The sequence below is a fragment of the Lolium perenne genome, chromosome 4, assembly GCF_019359855.2.
Source record: "Lolium perenne isolate Kyuss_39 chromosome 4, Kyuss_2.0, whole genome shotgun sequence".
NCBI classification, from domain to species: Eukaryota; Viridiplantae; Streptophyta; class Magnoliopsida; order Poales; family Poaceae; genus Lolium; species Lolium perenne.
In genome coordinates this window covers 277,168,490-277,189,239 of record NC_067247.2, presented here as the reverse complement: position 1 = coordinate 277,189,239, position 20,750 = coordinate 277,168,490, and the positions used below count along the sequence as shown (strand labels likewise).

General features: G+C 41.3%; 1 pseudogene; it reads right to left on the bottom strand.

The window, feature by feature from the left end:
• Nucleotides 1-7,318: 7,318 nt before the first annotated feature.
• Nucleotides 7,319-20,139, bottom strand: LOC139830163 (uncharacterized; annotated as a pseudogene).
• Between the last annotated feature and the right edge of the window lie 611 nt (nucleotides 20,140-20,750).

The window sequence follows — 20,750 nt, the reverse complement described above, 5'->3', positions numbered from 1 at the left end:
AGCATTCATATTAATAACATTCCCATTAGCATGCATATAAAGTTCCATGGGTTTTTTAATTCTCTCTTCAAACACATCATGTCCTAATTCAAGATAAAGTTCATAAAGATCTCTCATATTTTTGTTGTTTTCAATTATGCCTAACTAGTGTAAACAAGAAACAAAAAGTTGCAATTGCAGGATCTAAAGGAAATAGCTTCGAGTACTTACAATGGCGGAAAATAGCTTAGTAGCCGAGATCCGGAGTGTGAGTACCTTTTACCTTTCCTCCCCGGCAACGGCGCCAGAAAATAGCTTGATGTCTACGCCCCCTCCTTTTCCTGTAGACAGTGTTGGGCCTCCAAGAGCAGAGGTTTGTAGAACAGCAGCAAGTTTCCCTTAAGTGGATCACCCAAGGTTTATCGAACTCAGGGAGGAAGAGGTCAAAGATATCCCTCTCATGCAACCCTGCAACCACAAAGCAAGAAGTCTCTTGTGTCCCCAACACACCTAATATGTGCACTAGTTCGGCGAAGAGATAGTGAAATACAGGTGGTATAAATAAGTATGAGCAGTAGCAATGGCACCAGAAAAGTGCTTTGCCCAGGACAGTAAACAAGCAGTAGTAACGCAGCAGTAGTAACGCAGTAGAACAGTAAACAAGCAGCGATAGCAGTATTTAGGAACAAGGCCTAGGGATCATACTTTCACTAGTGGACACTCTCAACATTGATCACATAACAGAATAGATAAATGCATACTCTACACTCTCTTGTTGGATGACGAACACCATTGCGTAGGATTACACGAACCCTCAATGCCGGAGTTAACAAGCTCCACAATTCAATGTTCATATTTAAATAACCTTAGAGTGCATGAAAGATCAACACGACTAAACCAAGTACTAACATAGCATGCACACTATCACCTTCACGCTATGAAAGGAGGCATAGATCACATCAATACCATCATAGCAATAGTTAACTTCATAATCTACAAGAGATCACAATCATAGCCTACGCCAAGTACTAACACGGATGCACACACTGTCACCATTACACCGTGCAGGAGGAATAAAACTACTTTAATAACATCACTAGAGTAGCACATAGATGAATTGTGATACAAAACACATTGCAATCATAAAGAGATATAAATAAGCACTTCACTATGCCATTCATAACAGTGAATAAGTATTCTGTGAAATATAGCCTAAGAGACCCACACGGTGCACACACTGTCACCTTTTAACACACGTGGGACAAGGAGTCTCCGGAGATCACATAAGTAAAATTCACTTGACTAGCATAACGACATCTAGATTACAAGCATCATCATATGAATCTCAATCATGTAAGGCAGCTCATGAGATTATTGTATTGAAGTACATAGGAGAGAGATGAACCACATAGCTACCGGTATAGCCCCGAGCCTCGATGGAGAACTACTCCCTCCTCATGGGAGACAGCAGCGTTGATGAAGATGGCGGTGGTGTCGATGGAGAAGCCTTCCGGGGGCACTTCCCCGTCCCGGCGGCGTGCCGGAACAGAGACTCCTGTCCCCCAGATCTTGGCTTCGCGATGGCGGCGGCTCTGGATGGTTTCTCGTACCGTGGCTTTTCCGTATCGAGGTTTTAGGTCGAGGGGGCTTAAATAGGCGAAGAGGCGGCGTCAGAAGATCGAAGGGGCGACGACACTATAGGGGGGCGCGGGCCCCCCCTTGGCCGCGCCGGCCTAGGGTTTGGTGGGCCTGTGCCCCCTCTCTGGCGGTTCTCGTGTGTTCTGGATGCTTCCGGGCAAAATAGGAACCTGGGCGTTGATTTCGTCCAATTCCGAGAATATTTCTTTACTAGGATTTCTGAAACCAAAAACAGCAGAAAGAAGCGGCACTTCGGCATCTTGTTAATAGGTTAGTTCCAGAAAATGCACGAATATGACATAAAGTGTGCATAAAACATGTAGATATCATCAATAATGTGGCATGGAACATAAGAAATTATCGATACGTCAGAGACGTATCATGCATCTAGTATGTTTGAGTTTCACATGATAATATTTGATGTCATCATGTTTAATATTCTGGAATTAATCATCAAAATATTTCCTAATGATCCAACATTTTAAAAACCTAATTGTAGGAAATTTACTTAGTTAATTATGGCTAGTTTTGATGATGTGTTGTGACCGGATAAGCTTACCGGTGTGCACTTTAAGAGATGGAAAGTGAAGGCCATGCTTAGGCTTACTGGTGTGAAAGTATTCACGATTAGGAATGGTGAACCCGAAGGATCTATTTCTAACGAAGATCAGAAAAAGTTCGAGGAAGACAATACTCTCTTCGTTGGATATGTTCTAATTGTTTTTGTTGATTGTCTGTGTGATGTGTGCATCCACGTAATAGACATAAAAGAGCTATGTGATGCACTGAATGCGAAATTTTGTGCAACCGATCCAGGCAGTGAATTGTAAATCACACAGAGCTTCCATGACTTTAGGATGGTGAACAACCGTTCTGTAGTTGAACAATCTCATGAGATACAATTCATTCCAAAATAGATCGAACTCCTTACGTGTCTCACCTAAAAAGTTTGTGGCAAGATGCATTATTGCAAAGGTGCCCCTTCAACTTTGCCACAACTCTCCAACACAAGAAATAGGAGATATCGGTAAAAAAAACCTGGTAGTGTATCTTAATGTTGAGGATAAAGCTCGGGCTAAGGACATTACTGAGAAAGGAGAGAGTCAATCTATCACCAACATGGTGCAGAAGAAACCATGTGGCAAGAACAAAGGGAACAACAAGCCCTCTTTCAGCAAGCATGCAAAGACTACTAACTTCAAGGAAGAATATAAAAGGTTGATTTAAACTGATTCACTTGTAGAGAGGTTGGCCATTTTTCTAAGGACTGGCCAGAGCAGGAAGACCGCAAAGGGAAAATAGCAAAGAATGTCAACGTCTGGGGTAAGGTAATCTCTTTATGATTATTTTAGTATTAGTATTCCAATCTCCATGTTGGCGGATTGATACGGGTGCTAATGTTTATGTGTGTGATGACATCTCTATGTTCACTTCTTATTAGGTCGCTCGGGATTCTTCCGTCTTGATGGGGAATGAGTCACATGCTTCTGTTCATGGTGTTGGCACAGTACATCTGAAGTTCACTTCAGGGGAAGATCGTGCAGCTGAGGAACATCCATCATGTCCCTACTATAAGCGAGAATCTCGTTAGTGGCTCCCTTATATGAAGAGATAGGTTTAAGGTTGTGCTAGAGTCTAATAAAGTGGATGCTTCCAAGTTTAAACAATTTATTGTTAAGGGCTATGAGTGCGGAGGCTTGTTCCGCTTTTCGCTTTCAGATTTCATCAATAAGTTTGTGAACCATATTTGTTGTGATGTTAGGGATGATACCTGTGTTTGGCACTCTCGTCTATGTCACATTAGCTTTGGTTTGATGTCTCCGCTATGCAATATGAGTTTAGTTCCGAATTTCAATATTGCCAAAGGTTCTAAGTGACATAGTTATGTGCAAGCAAAGCAACCTCGGAAGCTTCATAAGCCGGTCGAGGAAAGAAACTTGGCACCTCTAGAACTCATACATTATGATCAATGCGATATGAATGGTGTGTTAAAATAAGATGGGAACAAATATTTCATGATATTGATTGATGATGTGATTAGATACTTCTATGTTTATTTTTTGCAAACTAAAGATGAAGCTTTAGACTACTTAAAATATTTATAAGGCCGAAGTTGAAAATCAAGTGGAGAAAAACATCAAGCATCTTAGATCGAATCATGGTGGTTAATTCTTTCCTAAAATCTTTGACGAATTCTGTGAACAAAATGGTAGCATTCATGGGATGATGCATCTCTACTCGCCCCAATAGAGGAAAAACTGCACGGTGACTGACTACGTGAATTCCATGTTAGCCACCATGGGTTTACCAAAGGCATGGTGGGAGAGGCTTTGTTTACTGCATGTCATGTCCTGAATAGAGTTCCTAACAACAAAAAAGAGAAAAACCCTTACGAGGAGTGGGTTGGAAGAAATGATCACTTTCTTATTTGCGCGCATGGGGATGCTTGAAGAAAGCCAATATTCCAGTTCCAAACAACCGCAAACTCGGACCCAAGACCGTGGATCGTATATTTCTAGGTTTGAGCGTAGGCTACATATATTTTAGCAGTTGAATATGAGGTACCTGATATGCATGTTGATACTGTAATGGAATCTCGCAACACAACATTTTTTAGAATATGTTGATACGCTGCAAACGTATCTATAATTTTTGATGCTCCATGCTTGTTTTACCTCAATTTATATATGTTTTGCTCACTCTTCGTTGCACTTTTATACATTTTCCGGCACTAAACTATTAACAAGATATCACAGTACAAGTTTCCTGTTTTCTGTTGTTTTGTATTTTAGGAAAGTTGTACAGGAAATATTCTCGGAATTAGACGAAACAAAATCCGAAGTCAATATTTTACCGTAACGAAGACAAAATCCAGAGGGGGGTCAAAGAGGCACCACAGGGCGGTCAGACCACCCCATGGCGCGGCCAAGGGTGGGCCCATGCCAAGGGGTGGTGTGGGCCCCCACGCGGGAAAAACCTAAACACCCGAGCCTCCATCCATGAAAAGTTCTATCGTGGCGCCATCGCAGGCCCTAGCCCGGGAGGGTTCTGAAGCTCTTTCCGGCACTTTGCCGGAGGGGGAGATCATCACCAGAGGCCTCTACATAACCATGCCCGCCTCTGAAGTGATGTTGAGTAGTTTGTCCCTGGACTATGGGTCCATAGCAGTAGCTAGATGCTTGTCTTCTCCAATTTTGTGAGCTGCCTATCATGATCAAGATCATCTTTATGTAATGCTACATACTGTGTTTGCTGGGATCCGATGAATATTGAATACTATGTTGAGACCGATTATATATACTTGTCATATGTTATTTGTGATCTTGCATGCTCTCCGTTTCTACTAGATACTCTGGCCAAGTAAATGCTTATGACTCCAAGAGGGAGTATTTATGTTCGATAGTAGGTTCATGCATGCCTCTAGTTTTCTGGAAGAGTGACAATAACTTCTAAGATTGTAGATGTGTTGTTGCTACTAGGGAGAAAACAACAATGTTTTATCCAAGGGTAATTCTATTGTCTACTTTATAAACATTGCTAAATGCGAGAATCTGTTGATTGCAACTTAATACCGGAAGGGGTTCAGATGATAACCGGAAGGTGTATTATTAGTCATAGACGCGGTTGGATTACAGTCTATGTATTATGTTGGAATGCCCAAACGAATCTAATAGTAATCATCTTGTCATGTATGGTCTTTATTCTGTCAATTGCACAGCTGTAATTTGTTCACCCAGCATGTTATTTATCTTTATGGAGAGACACCTCTAGTGAACTGTGGACCCCGGTTCTTTATTTTACACTGATAAATTCATCTATTGCAATCATGTTTTGTTTACTTTCTGCAAGCACTGTTCTCTTTAATTCCACTACAAATATCTCTTTTCACTCGATACATTTAATCCTTTGTGTTTAGCAAAACCGGTGAGATTGACAACCTCGCTGTAAGTTGGGGCAAAGTATTTTGGTTGTGTTGTGTGCAGGTTTCACGTTGTTGCTGACGTCGGTAGTGCGCCCTCCCACAAGTCAGCTAGCAACACCTTCAGAAGTCACGCCTTTCTCCTACTGGTCGATTAAACCTTGGTTTCTTACTAAGGGAAAACTTGCTATTGTGCTCATCATACCTTCCACTTTGGGTTCCCCAACGGTGTGAAATCTACGCTACGTCAAGCACCATCATATGTTTCCCATGAAAAATATGCATAGCACTGCTAAAATTTCTACTGAGACAATTCCTGAATCTAGTGCATCTAATGAATATTTTGAACAACTACATGAGGATGTTATTGAGAAGGATGACAATGAATATCCTACATGGAGCAAGAGACACAGGGTTGCAAAAATCCTTTCGTGATGATTTCAGTGTGTACCTCATGGATCATACTCCCATGTCCATTCCATAGGCATACCCACCTCAAGATGCAGATGATTGGAAACAAATTTTCCATAATGAGATGGACTCAATTATTTCTAATGGAATACGGGAGCTATCAGAACACCTACACCCGATCGGCATGATCCAATCCTCGTTTTAGTCATTTATGATGCATTGTTTGCAGTGATGTTCTTCATGTTTATTAGCATATCTAGTATGTTTGGTTTTCACATGACAATAGTTGTTGTCGTCATGCTTAGTATTCTGGAATTAATCATGGAAATATTTCCTAACTATCCAACAACTTTCACATTTCAAATGGTCTCGAAGACAACACCTTCTATAAACTTGTGACAAAACTTAAACAAACCACATGTAATAACATCTCCAGCATGCCATCAAACAATTTTAAAACATAATGTCCATGTACAAGGGGCTTCTCCTAGCTCTTTCTTTGTAGGACAAGGGCGGGAGGAAATTTTCACCTCCCCGCCACCACACCCTCTCACGTACGACTCGTGTCTCCATATCGCTAGTGACCAATGACTAGCGTCTTGCTCCTCCTCCTTGCGTCTCGTAGGCCCACCAACTCTTGGGCCTTTGTCATGTCCCCTTCTTTGTCCATCATCTCACATGCATAACCATTGTTGATGCCTCCTCTCTTCTGCGTGACTGATACGTTGCAAACATATCTATAAATTTTGATGCTCCATGCTTGTTTTACACCAATTTCTATATGTTTTGTTTACACTTCGTGGCACTTTTATGCAATTTCTAGAACTAACCTATTAACAAGATACCACAGTGCCACTTCCCTGTTTTCTGCTGTTTTTGTACTTCAGAAAGGTTGTACAAGAAATATTCTCGGAATTGGACAAAACAAAATCCGAAGTTCCTATTTTACTGTAACGAAGCCGGAGTTCAGAGGGCAGACGAAGAAGTGTCAGGAGGCAGCCACGCCATGCCTAGGCATGGGCCACCCCCTGGCCACGCCTAGGGGTGGTGTGGGCCCCTCGGGCGCCCACCGACCTTGCCCTTCGGCCTATAAATACATCTGATCAGGAAAAACCTAAACACCCGAGCCTCCATCCACGAAAAGTTCCGTCACGATCAGTGGCGGAGCCAGGATTGAAGCAAGCCCCGGGCCAAAAACTAAGCGCAAAAGTAACTAGTAAAAAAAGTCTTGTAATACCACATAAAAATTGGTACGGTAGCAAGAATGAATATATATTTTTAGATCCATTGTTAGTTCTCCAAGAACATGCATAAGAAATAACTAAAAAACTTAAAATAGTTTAATGGGATACAAAATATGGTACCAGATCACTAGTTCTGTGCGTCCGTGCCTCCCATGGCTTCATCAACAACCTCATCAACACTAGAAGAGGAACCAATACCTTCAAGAAGGCAAGAATATTTCTTATGGAAAAGCGCAAACATGAAGTGCAATAGAAAATCATTCATACAAATATGAAAACTTACCGAAACGACGAGGTAAAATTCCTCTCCGTGAGCTATATCCTTGAAAACGATATAAGATATCATCATCATTGATAGAGTGAAATACATCTCGTTCAATATGGCATACCATGTTATAATTCATCCAATCATCACCCATTTTATTCCTCAACTCGGTCTTGATAATGTTTGTAGCCGAGAAAGCTCTCTCTACTGATGTCATTGCAACAGGCAAAATCAATGCCAACTCAATAAGACGATACACCAAAGGAAAAGTAGTATGTCTATCAGTCTGAACCATCTTCACAGAAAGATTACCAAGGTCATGACAACTTAAAAATCCGGATCACCTCTCACATCAGCAATGAATGTCTCAAGTTGGTTTCTAAGAACAAAAGAGATCTCATATATGGAGAAGTCATCAGCATACATCGCAACAAGTTCAACAAGTTTGTCTTCATAAAAGTTAGCAAATGAGTTCTTTGGATCAAGACAAGCAATGCACCTCAACAACTGAGTTGATTTTTCAGCAAAGCGGTTATTCAACTCAACAATAATTTGGTCATGCACAACATTGAATATTTCATATCTAAAGCGGTGATAGTAAGTTACCATTGTACTTCCACGACCCCTGGAGCGACCTCGAGCGGGTATTGTATCATCCATGTTTGGTACTACAATTTTATATTTGACACAAAAGTCATTTGTCTCATTGAAGAGTTCATCCCAACCATTTTCTCGGATATCTTGAAGATTTTCCAATGTTACGCCAATCAAACTCACAGCACGAACAATGTTTTGATCTTTCTTTTGCAAACAGTGTGACAAATCATTAGTCTTGCCCAATAATCTGATCATAAGATGCAATAAGAGAACAAACTCAAAGCTTTCCATCTGAGTAATCAAGCCACCAGCTGTGGTTCTCTGTGTAAGATTTTCTGCATCATCATGAACATTCTCTAATACATGAAGAACATATTCCGACATTGAAATGAATCTACACAAAGTTTTATGGTGTGTGCCCCACCGTGTATCCCCAGGTTTTACAAGATTGGTTGCTTGGTTTTTTCCTCTTCCTGAAAATATTTCTTCGGACTCTAATTTTCTCACCATTGTGTCATGTTGATGTTGGGCTACATCATCATGTCTTTTACAAGAAGCATTAACATTATTGGCAAGCAAAGTGGTGTTGTTAAAAAAATCCAATTTGGAGGAACAACACTTGGCCACTGCAACAACCACTAACTGCAACTGATGGGCAAAGCAATGAATGTAAAATACATATGGATTTTCATCCAGTATTAACCTTTGCAAGCCACGAAATTGCCCTCTCATGTTAGAAGCTCCATCATAACCTTGCCCTCTCAATTTGGACATAGACAAGTCGTGATCAAGAAACATACCATCCAAAGCTGCTGATACGTCTCAAACGTATCTATAATTTCTTATGTTCCATGCTAGTTTTATGACAATACTCACATGTTATATATACACTTTATATCATTTTTATGCATTTTCCGGCACTAACCTATTAACAAGATGCCGAAGCGCTAGTTCCTGTTTTCTGCTGTTTTTTGGTTTCAGAAATCCTACACACTCGGAATTGGACGAAACAAAAGCCCACGGTCTTATTCTCCACGGAGTCTTCCAGAACACCGAAGAGGAGACGAAGAGGGGCCACGAGGCGGCCACACCATAGGGGGGCGCGGCCCCACCCCTGGCCGCGCCGCCATATGCGGTGGGCCCCTCGGGCGTCCCCCGACTCTGCCCCTTCGCCTATATAATCCTTCCGTCGCGAAAACCCTAGTACCAAGAGCCACGATACGAGAAAAGTTACTGAGACGCCGCCGCCGTCAACCCCATCTCGGGGGGTTCTGAAGATCACCTCCGGCACCCTACCGGAGAGGGGAATCATCACCAGAGGGCTCTACATCACCATGCCCGCCTCCGGACTGATGCGTGAGTAGTTCATCCTTGGACTATGGGTCCATAGCAGTAGCTAGATGGTTGTCTTCTCCTCTTGTGATATCATGTTTAGATCTTGTGAGCTGCCTATCATGATCAAGATCATCTATTTGTAATGCTACATGTTGTGTTTGTTGGGATCCGATGAATATGGAATACTATGTCAAGTTGATTATCGATCTATCATATATGTGTTGTTTATGATCTTGCATGCTCTCCGTTGCTAGTAGAGGCTCTGGCCAAGTTGATACTTGTAACTCCAAGAGGGAGTATTTATGCTCGATAGTGGGTTCATGTCTCCATTGAATCTGGGGGAGTGACAGCAACCCTAAGGTTGTGGATGTGATGTTGCCACTAGGGATAAAACATCAATGCTTTGTCTAAGGATATTTGTATTGTTTACATTACACACAGTACTTATGTTGTTTGCAACTTAATACTGGAAGGGGTGCGGATGCTAACCCGAAGGTGGACTTTTTAGGCATAGATGCATGCTGGATAGCGGTCTATGTTCTTTGTCATAATGCCCTAAGTAAATCTCATAGTAGTCATCATGATATGTATGTGCATTGTTATGCCCTCTCTATTTATCAATTGCCCAACTGTAATTTGTTCACCCAACATGTTATTTATCTTATTGGAGAGACACCACTAGTGAACTGTGGACCCCGATCCATTCTTTTACATCTGAAATACAACCTACTACAATCATTGTTCTCTGTTGTTCTTTGCAAGCAAACATCATTCTCCACACCATACGTTTAATCCTTTGTTTACAGCAAGCCGGTGAGATTGACAACCTCACTGTTAAGTTAGGGCAAAGTATCTTGATTGTGTTGTGCAGGTTCCACGTTGGTGCCGGAATCCCTGGTGTTGCGCCGCACTACACTCCTTCACCAACAACCTTCACGTGGCCTTCATCTCCTACTGGTTTGAAAACCTTGGTTTCTTACTGAGGGAAAACTCGCTGCTGTACGCATCACACCTTCCTCTTGGGGTTCCCAACGGACGTGTGCTTCACGCGTCATCAAGCTATTTTTCTGGCGCTGTTGTCGGGGAGATCAAGACACGCTGCAAAGGGAGTCTCTCACACCCAATCTCTTTACTTTGTTTATTGTCTTGCTTTATTTTATTTTCTGTCTTGTTTGCTTTCTTTATATCAAAAACACACAAAAATTAGTTACTTGTTTTACTTTATTTAATTCGGTTTGCTTTACTTATTTTTATTATTGTTAAAATGAATACTCCTGAGAACACTAAGTTGTGTGATTTCACTAGCACCAATAATAATGATTTCATATGCACACCTATTGCTCCACCTATTTGCTACAGAATTTTATGAAATTAAACCTGCTTTACTAAATCTTGTTATGAGAGAGCAATTTTCTGGTGTTAATACTGATGATGCTGCTGCTGCCCATCTTAATAATTTTGTTGAACTTTGTGAAATGCAAAAGTATAAGGATGTAGATGGGGACATTATAAAACTGAAATTGTTTCCTTTCTCCTTAAGAGGAAGAGCTAAAGATTGGTTGCTATCTTTGCCTAAGAATAGTATTGATTCATGGACTAAATGTAAAGATGCTTTCATTGGAAGATATTATCCTCCTGTTAAAATTATATCTTTGAGAAGTAGCATTATGAATTTTAAGCAATTGGATAATGAACATGTTGCCCAAGCATGGGAAAGAAGGAAATCTTTGGTAAAGAATTGCCCTACCCATGGACTAACTACTTGGATGATCATCTAAACCTTTTATGCAGTATTAAATTTTTCTTCAAGGAACCTATTGGATTCAGCTCCTGGAGGTACTTTTATGTCCATCACTTTGGGTGCTGCAACAAAGCTTCTTGATGATATGATGATCAACTACTCTGAATGGCACACTAAAAGGACTCCTCAAGGTAAGAAGGTAAATTCTGTTGAAGAAACCTCCTCCTTGAGTGATAAGATTGATGTTATTATGTCTATGCTTGTTAATGGTAGATCTCATGTTGATCCTAATAATGTTCCTTTAGCTTCATTGGTTGCTCAAGAAGAGCATGTTGATGTGAACTTCATTAAAAATAGTAATTTCAACAACAATGCTTATAGGAATAATTTTGGTAACAACAACTATAGGCCATATCCTTCTAATAATGGTAATGGTTATGGTAATTCTTACAACAATAGTAGGAGTGTATCCTCTGGTCTTGAAGTCATGCTTAAAGAATTTATTAGTACACAAACTGCTTTCAACAAATCTGTTGAGGAAAAGCTTGGTAAAATTAATGTTCTTGCTTCTAAGGTTGATAGTCTTGCTGCTGATGTTGATCTTTTAAAACTGAAAGTTATGCCTAATGAAACTAAATATATGAAGTCATTTGCTACAACAAACGCTATCCAAGTTCGAATTAATGACAATATTAGAATGATGGCTGAATTGCATGCTGGGTGAGAAAGAGAAGAAAAACTTGCTAAAAAGAATAATGTAGCTAAAGTTTGGACTATTACTACCACTAGTAATGTTGATGCTTCACATGTTGCTAAACCTCCTACTATCAATGGTAAAATAATTGGTGTTGGCAATGTTTCTATTTCTAATACAAAGCATGCAAAATTGCTTGAAACTGCTGAAACTGTTTGTGATAAAAGTGCTGAAATTTTTCAGAGTATTGGGGACAATGATCCCATTGCTTTAGATCATAATGGTTTTGATTTTGATAATTGTCATATCTCTGAAGTTATTAAGTTCTAGCAAAAACTTGCTAGAAGTCCTAATGCTAGTGCTATAAACTTGGCCTTTACAAAACATATTGCAAATGCTCTCATTGAATCTAGAGAAGAGGAATTACAACTTGAAGCTTCTATTCCTAGGAAGTTAGAAGATGGTTGGGAGCCCATCATTAAAATGAAGGTCAATGATTTTGATTGTAATGCTTTATGTGATCTTGGTGCAAGTATTTCTGTTATGCCTAAGAAACTCTATGATATGCTTGACTTGCCACCTTTGAAATATTGTTATTTGGTTGTTAATCTTGCTGATAATTCTATAAAGAAACCTTTGGGGAGGATTGACAATGTTCATATTACGGTTAACAATAACCTTGTCCCCGTTGATTTTGTTGTCTTGGATATTGAATGCAATGCATCTTGTCCTATTATTTTGGGAAGACCCTTTCTTCGAACTGTTGGTGCTATTATTGATATGAAAGAAGGAAATATTAAATATCAATTCCCTTTTAAGAAAGTTATGGAACACTTCCCTGGAAAGAGAATGAAGTTGCCTTTTGATTCTATTATTAGAACAAATTATGATGGTGATGCTTCTTCTCTTGATGTTACTTGATTTACACTTTCTGCGCCTAGCTGAAAGACATTAAAGACATTAAAGAAAAGCGCTTATGGGAGACAACCCATTATTTTATTTTCTGCAATTTTTGTTTTATATTTGAGTCAAGGTGCTTGTTACTACTGTAGCAATACCTTTGTATCTTTACTTTATTGCATTGTTGTGCCAAGTAAACTCTTTGATAGAGAGTTGATACTAGATTTGGATTTCTGCGCAGAAACAGATTTTTAGCTGTCACGAATTTGAGTTGTTCTCTCTGTAGGATAATCTAAAAATTCTGTAAAAATTCATGAGTAATCCTCAGATATTTACGCAACTTTCATTCAATTTGATCTTCTTTATCGGAGCATGTTAAGTGCCTCGAAAAAATTCGGCTTTACGGACTGTTCTGTTTTGACAGATTCTGCTTTTTATTTCACATTGCCTCCTTTACTGTGTTTGAGTGGATTTCTTTGCTCCATTAAATTTCAGTAGCCTTGGGTAATGTCCAGAAGTGTTGGGAATGATTGTGTCTTCGCTGAACATGTGAATTTTTGATTATGCACTAACCCTCTAATGAGATTGTTTTGAGTTTGGTGTGAAGGAAGTTTTCAAGGATCAAGAGAGGAGGATGATATAATATGATCAAGAAGAGTGAAAAGTCTAAGCTTGGGGATGCCCCCGTGGTTCATCCCTGCATATTTCAAGAAGACTCAAGCATCTAAGCTTGGGGATGCCCAAGGCATCCCCTTCTTCATCAACCACTTATCAGGTCACCTCTAGTGAAACTATATTTTTGTTCCGTCACATCTTATGTGCTTTACTTGGAGCGTCTGTGTGCTTTTATTTTTGTTTATGTTTGAATAAATTCGGATCCTAGCATTCCTTTGGTGGGAGAGAGACACGCTCCGCTTTTTCATATTGAACACTGGTGTTCTTAGTTTTACTTTTAATGTTCATGGCGAAAGTTGAAAGCCGCTTCATTTATTGCTATTTGGTTGGAAACAGAAAATGCTTCATGTGGTAATTGGTATGTTATCTTGAATAATTTTATACTTGGCAATTGTTTTGAGCTCTCAAGTAGATCATGTTTAAGCTCTTGCATCATGTGGTTTAAACCTATTAGTGCAGAACTACCGTAGAGCTTGTTGAAATTTGGTTTGCATGATTGGTCTCTCTAAAGTCTAGATATTTTCTGGTAAAAGTGTTTGAGAAACAAGGAAGACAGTGTAGAGTCTTATAATGCTTGAAATATGTTCTTATGTAAGTTTTGCTGTACCGGTTCATACTTGTGTTTGCTTCAAACAACCTTGCTAGCCAAAGCCTTGTACTGAGAGGGAATGCTTCTCGTGCATCCAAAACCTTGAGCCAAAACCTATGCCATTTGTGTCCACCATAACTACCAACTATGTGGTATTTTTCTGCCATTCCAAAGTAAATTGCTTGCGTGCTACCTTTAAAAAAATGCATTCCTTGTCTTCGCAATACATAGCTCATGGGAAAGTATAATAAAAACTATTGTAGTAATGAATATGTCGCTTATGTATCTTAGTTCTTATAAGTTGCTTGTTGAGCGGTAACCATGTTTCTGGGGACGCCATCAACCTGTCACACCTTTGTTGAATATCATGTGAGTTGCTATGCATGTTTGTCTTGTCTGAAGTAAGGGAGATTTTCCATGAGTTAAATGGTTTGAGTATGCATATTGTTAGAGAAGAACTTTGGGCCGCCAACCAAAGCCATGTATCATGGTGGAAGTTTCAGCTTGGACATTAATCCTCAAATCTCTTATGAGAATATTATCTGTTGTTGAATGCTTAAAGCATAAAATAGGAGTCCATTATCTGTTTTCTATGTTGTCCCGATATGGATGTCCTCAAGTTGAGATCTATCAAAATTGAGAGATCAAATGCGATCTATCTCCTTGGACCTTTGTACAGGTGGCATAGAGGTACCCCTTTGTGACACTTGGTTGAAACATATGTAATGCAATGATAATCCATGGAAATCTGAGCTAATTAGGACAAGGAGCGGGCACTATTAGTATTCAATGCATGAGGCTTGCAACTTATAGGAGGTTTTATGCATAACACATATGAATTATTACTACCGTTGACAAAATTGTTTCCATGTTTTCAAAATAAAAAGCTCTAGCACATGAGTAATCCCTGCTTCCCTCTGCGAAGGGCCTTTATTTTACTTTATGATTGAGTCAGTTTACCTACTTCTTTCTATCTTAGAAGCAAACACTTGTGTCAACTATGTGCATTGATTCTTACATATTTGCTTATTTGCACTCATCATATTACTTTGTGTTGACAATTATCCATGAGATATGCATGTTGAAAGTTGAAAGCAACTGCTGAAACTTAAATCTTCCTTTGTGTTGCTTCAAAACCTTCTAATAAGAATCTATTGCTTTATGAGTTAACTCTTATGCAAGACTTGTTGATGCTCGTCTTGAAAGTACTATTCATGAAAAGTCTTTGCTATATGATTCAGTTGTTTAGTCATTATCTATTTGTTAAGAAACTATAGACCATTGATTTGAATCACTTTATTCATCTCATATGCTTTACAATAGTATTGATCAAGATTATGATGGTAGCATGTCACTTCCGAAATTATCCTTTTTATCGTTTACCTACTCGAGGGCGAGTAGGAACTAAGCTTGGGGATGCTTGATACGTCTCAAACGTATCTATAATTTCTTATGTTCCATGCTAGTTTTATGACAATACTCACATGTTTTATATACACTTTATATCATTTTTATGCATTTTCCGGCACTAACCTATTAACAAGATGCCGAAGCGCCAGTTCCTGTTTTCTGCTGTTTTTGGTTTCAGAAATCCTACACAGGAAATATTCTCGGAATTGGACAAAACAAAAGCCCACGGTCTTATTTTCCACGGAGTCTTCCAGAACACCGAAGAGGAGACGAAGAGGGGCCACGAGGCGGCCACACCATAGGGGGGCACGGCCCCACCCCTGGCCGCGCCGCCATATGGGGTGGGCCTCTCGAGCGTCCCCCGACTCTGCCCCTTCGCCTATATAATACTTCCGTCGCGAAAACCCTAGTGTCGAGAGCCACGATACGAGAAAAGTTACTGAGACGCCGCCGCCGTCAACCCCATCTCGGGGGTTCTGAAGATCACCTCCGGCACCCTACCGGAGAGGGGAATCATCACCGGAGGGCTCTACATCACCATGCCCGCCTCCGGACTGATGCGTGAGTAGTTCATCCTTGGACTATGGGTCCATAGCAGTAGCTAGATGGTTGTCTTCTCCTCTTGTGATATCATGTTTAGATCTTGTGAGCTGCCTATCATGATCAAGATCATCTATTTGTAATGCTACATGTTGTGTTTGTTGGGATCCGATGAATATGGAATACTATGTCAAGTTGATTATCGATCTATCATATATGTGTTGTTTATGATCTTGCATGCTCTCCGTTGCTAGTAGAGGCTCTGGCCAAGTTGATACTTGTAACTCCAAGAGGGAGTATTTATGCTCGATAGTGGGTTCATGTCTCCATTGAATCTGGGGGAGTGACAGCAACCCCTAAGGTTGTGGATGTGCTGTTGCCACTAGGGATAAAACATCAATGCTTTGTCTAAGGATATTTGTATTGTTTACATTACGCACAGTACTTAATGCAATTGTCTGTGTTTGCAACTTAATACTGGAAGGGGTGCGGATGCTAACCCGAAGGTGGACTTTTTAGGCATAGATGCATGCTGGATAGCGGTCTATGTTCTTTGTCGTAATGCCATAAGTAAATCTCATAGTAGTCATCATAATATGTATGTGCATTGTTATGCCCTCTCTATTTGTCAATTGCCCAACTGTAATTTGTTCACCCAACATGTTATTTATCTTATTGGAGAGACACCACTAGTGAACTGTGGACCCCGATCCATTCTTTTACATCTGAAATACAACCTACTGCAATCATTGTTCTCTGTTGTTCTTTGCAAGCAAACATCATTCTCCACACCATACGTTTAATCCTTTGTTTACAGCAAGCCGGTGAGATTGACAACCTCACTGTTAAGTTGGGGCAAAGTATCTTGATTGTGTTGTGCAGGTTCCACGTTGGCGCCGGAATCCCTGGTGTTGCGCCGCACTACACTCCTTCACCAACAACCTTCACGTGGCCTTCATCTCCTACTGGTTCGATAACCTTGGTTTCTTACTGAGGGAAAACTCGCTGATGTACGCATCACACCTTCCTCTTGGGGTTCCCAACGGACGTGTGCTTCACGCGTCATCAGCTGCCTTTAGTGAAGCTGCTCTCGTGTCAGGAACATGATTAATCCCAATAAATCTCTCAATCACATACCCTTTTTTGTCAACATACCTACATAAGACAAATAATCATTAGTAAACAAATAACTAACTAACATGTAAATAAAAAACAACAAACAAGCTACAAACCTCAAAACCATAGCCATTTGCTCCTTTATAGATGCATCTCTAGATTCATCAACAAGTAAACGAAATTTCCGGTCACCAATATCGGCAATAATGGATCGGGTGGTCTCTTCCGCGCAAGCCTTGCACAAGTCCAACTGTATCTGATGAGAAGTCATCAAATGGTTCCCACCGGCACTTTCAAGCAAAGTCCTAGCATTTGGATCTTTTTTCTTATACCATTTCATCATTTCCAAAAAGTTCCCCTGATTCTTTGAGCTTGGAGACTCATCATGACCACGAAAAGCAAGTGCTTGCAACATAAGAAATCTGATAACACCTAAAATAATGATAAGACTAGCTTTGTATTGTTGTTGTTCCTTGATGGTACCACGCTCAATCACATGTGTCACTGATTGCCTTTGATTCTTGAAAGCCACATAACATTGTCTAGATTTATTATGAGCACTATCAAGTCCACCAACGTGTGCATTAAGAACACTAGGTCCATCTTTCCAATTTTTGAAGCCCACCTTAGTGAATGATTCAATGCCAAAGTTGTGTGCTTTACTTTGGTTAAAATGAAAGCAATATAAACAAAATGTAGCATCTTTATCAACACTATACTCTAACCAATCGCCATGATTCTTGAACCAACTACCATGAAAGCTTCTAAGCCTACCGGCTTTTCCAAATGGTGTCCTCTTATATTTGTGACCAATAGGTTGGCATGGACCTAAATTAACATACTCCCTTCTAGCAACATCTTGTATGTTAGGATCTAAATCCTCAATAGGTGTTCTAAGACCGGTATCTGAAATAATAACATTCATACCGACTCTGAGACGAGTATTTGCATTGGCAACACGATATGCAAGGTCATCACTTCCTTGAGATGCAATGGATGGTACACTTTGGGGAGTCGGTTCAGTTTCAGTAGCATTTTCGCTTTGAGGAGTTTCTTCAGATTGAGGGTTCGTTGATGCATTCGCTTTTGAGATCGATGGAAAAAATCTCTTCATCTTCTGTTCCTAAACATGAAACCAATTACAAACAATTGTTAAACCATACTTATTCATTATTTATTCTAACTTCCTAAATCCTAATTCTTATCTATTTGTAAAACAAAAATTACCTACTTGGCTACTTCAAAGGGCTGCCGAGAGATGAGAGATCAATCACAAGCAGCCAAGCAGGGACCGATCAGGTCCTCAGGAGTTGAGGCAATGAGGCAGGCAGAGGCTGCCCGTGGCCGAGCAGCACTGCCGCAGTGACGGAGGCCGGCGAGCCGACGATGTACGCGCATGGCCGCACGCAGGCAGGGGCGGGCGGCGGCGGGTGTGCAGCGCAACGCTGTTTTGACGAACCGACGATCGATCACGATCGCGTGGGCTATCGGCGTACGGGCGTAGTATCCTACGCGAGCTGCGCTGCGTCGTGCAGCGAATTAGGGAAACGAGGCTTTCTCCTTCAGCCTAGTTGGGCCAACGCCCTGGGCCAACTCTTTTTTTTCCGTTATGGTAAGGAGACAATTTCCTGCGACCCGGGCCATGGCCCTTGTTGCCCTGGGCCTGGCTCCGCCCCTGTTCGCGATCGCCATCATCGACCCTAGCACCCTGCCGGAGAGGGAGATCATCACCGGAGGCCTCTACATCGGCATTCCCGTCTCCTAAGTTATACGTGAGTAGTTCATCTCTGGACTACGGGTCCATAGCAGTAGCTAGATGGTTGTCTTCTCCAATTTATGCTTCATGTTTAGATCTTGTGAGCTGCCTATCGTGATCAAGATCATCTTTATGTAATGCTACATCTTGTGTTTGGTGGGATCCGATGAATATTGAATACTATGGTTATATATTGGTCATATGTTATTTGTGATCTTGCATGCTCTGTAACATCCCAAGTTTCAATAAAAGGAAACAAGAGCGAGAATTCAAGAATCCAAAAATCAGAGCCAACAAAAACTTTTTCTCATCATATAGGACTATGCATATAGCTCACCTTATTAAATTATTTGAGTGTGCTTTTGCCATGATGCTTGCTTATGTGTTTACTCTCACTCTAAAACCCTAGCAATGATCACTTGATCATCCAAAGTCAAATAAAAATAAAATAGAAAAGAAATTCTAAAAATCAATTTCACACCCACATATGGCCTATGCCATTTTTGCAAATCTTTAATCTAGACCATTTTGGTTTGCACCATTGGTTGTAAATGGATACTAAACACTTATTAACACTTTTGGAAACATTCAAACTCAATTCAAATTTCAGCTCAAATTTGAATCAAATTTGAGCTCACATGTGATTATGGTCACTTGTGCAAATTTCAGCAAGATACCCACTTTGAGCCCCTGGTTTTCAATTTTCTTTTTCTACACTTGGCCAACTCTTTGTACCTCTTCCAAGATCTCATCAAGGACTACAAGTTTGCTCAAGACACCCACCTCAAACTCTGTCTCAAATTCAAATGGCAAGCAAGCAAAGTTGGAACAAAGTTGCATATGCAAGATCATATGCAAAATGAAATTTTGCAAACCAACTCCAAATTGAACCAAACCACCACCATTCTACTCCAATTAAAATATGATTACAACCCACCAAAAAGATTTGCAAAATTCGAAATTATTTTTCTTGCGGGCATTACAACAAACACCTTGCAGGCAGAGTAAAGATTGTTGCCCATACTGATTTTTCACCTTGGACTTGGTCCAACTCTGGCCAACCCTGCAGCACTGGAGCTTCCTCTCACCTCCCTGCACCCTCTCATCAACTTGCCAAGCACTGGAGCATGCCCACTTGACAAAAACATGCCATGCCGTGGCATGGCATGCCTCTCTCATGCTCTCTCTCACTCTGGTCAATTCCAGCATGCACCACCTTGTCAATCCCCTCCCTCACACTCACCTGATGCTGCCCAGTCCAAGCCACGACCCTCTCTCGCACAGCAACGGCCAGAACACGAGCGCCCAGGGATGCCCAGAACTCGCCCATGCCGCGCCAGAGCGCGCATGGCGTTCACCCTGGACGCGCCAGAGCGCGCTGACGCCCACGTCCCTGCGCCACCTCGACCCCTCCTCTCAGCGCCAGTCGACGCAGGACAAGTCCCTGAACCGCCTGGACAAGCTCATTGGCCCGCGGGAACGCCAGGCGCGACGACCATGATGACGACCATCCGCCATGGCCTGAGCACTCCCATCAAGCGCACCATCACCACAGAGACCCTGCCGCGCCACGATCAAGCGCGTCAGCTTCACCATTGCATCAGCAACCAGACTAGCCCATCCCTTGCCTCTTCGCTGCACTGGAACGATGACGACGCCGGTGACCCTAGCTGAGCGCCGCGGCCACCTCCCGCTCCTATAAAAGGAGGACCTCTCCCACCAAATTGAGCACACCATTCTCTTCCTCTCATCCTCACAGCACTCCTCGCCACCTCAATTTCACCGATTAGCCGCCGGAGACCACCAATCGCAAGCTCGCCGCCGCCGCCAGTACACGGAGCAAGCTGGAGCAGGAGGCCACCCCAGGACACGCCGCTGCTCCCAGGCGCCTCCTCGTCCTCGACAACGACACGGCGCACCACTCCGACGCTCGTCGGAGCT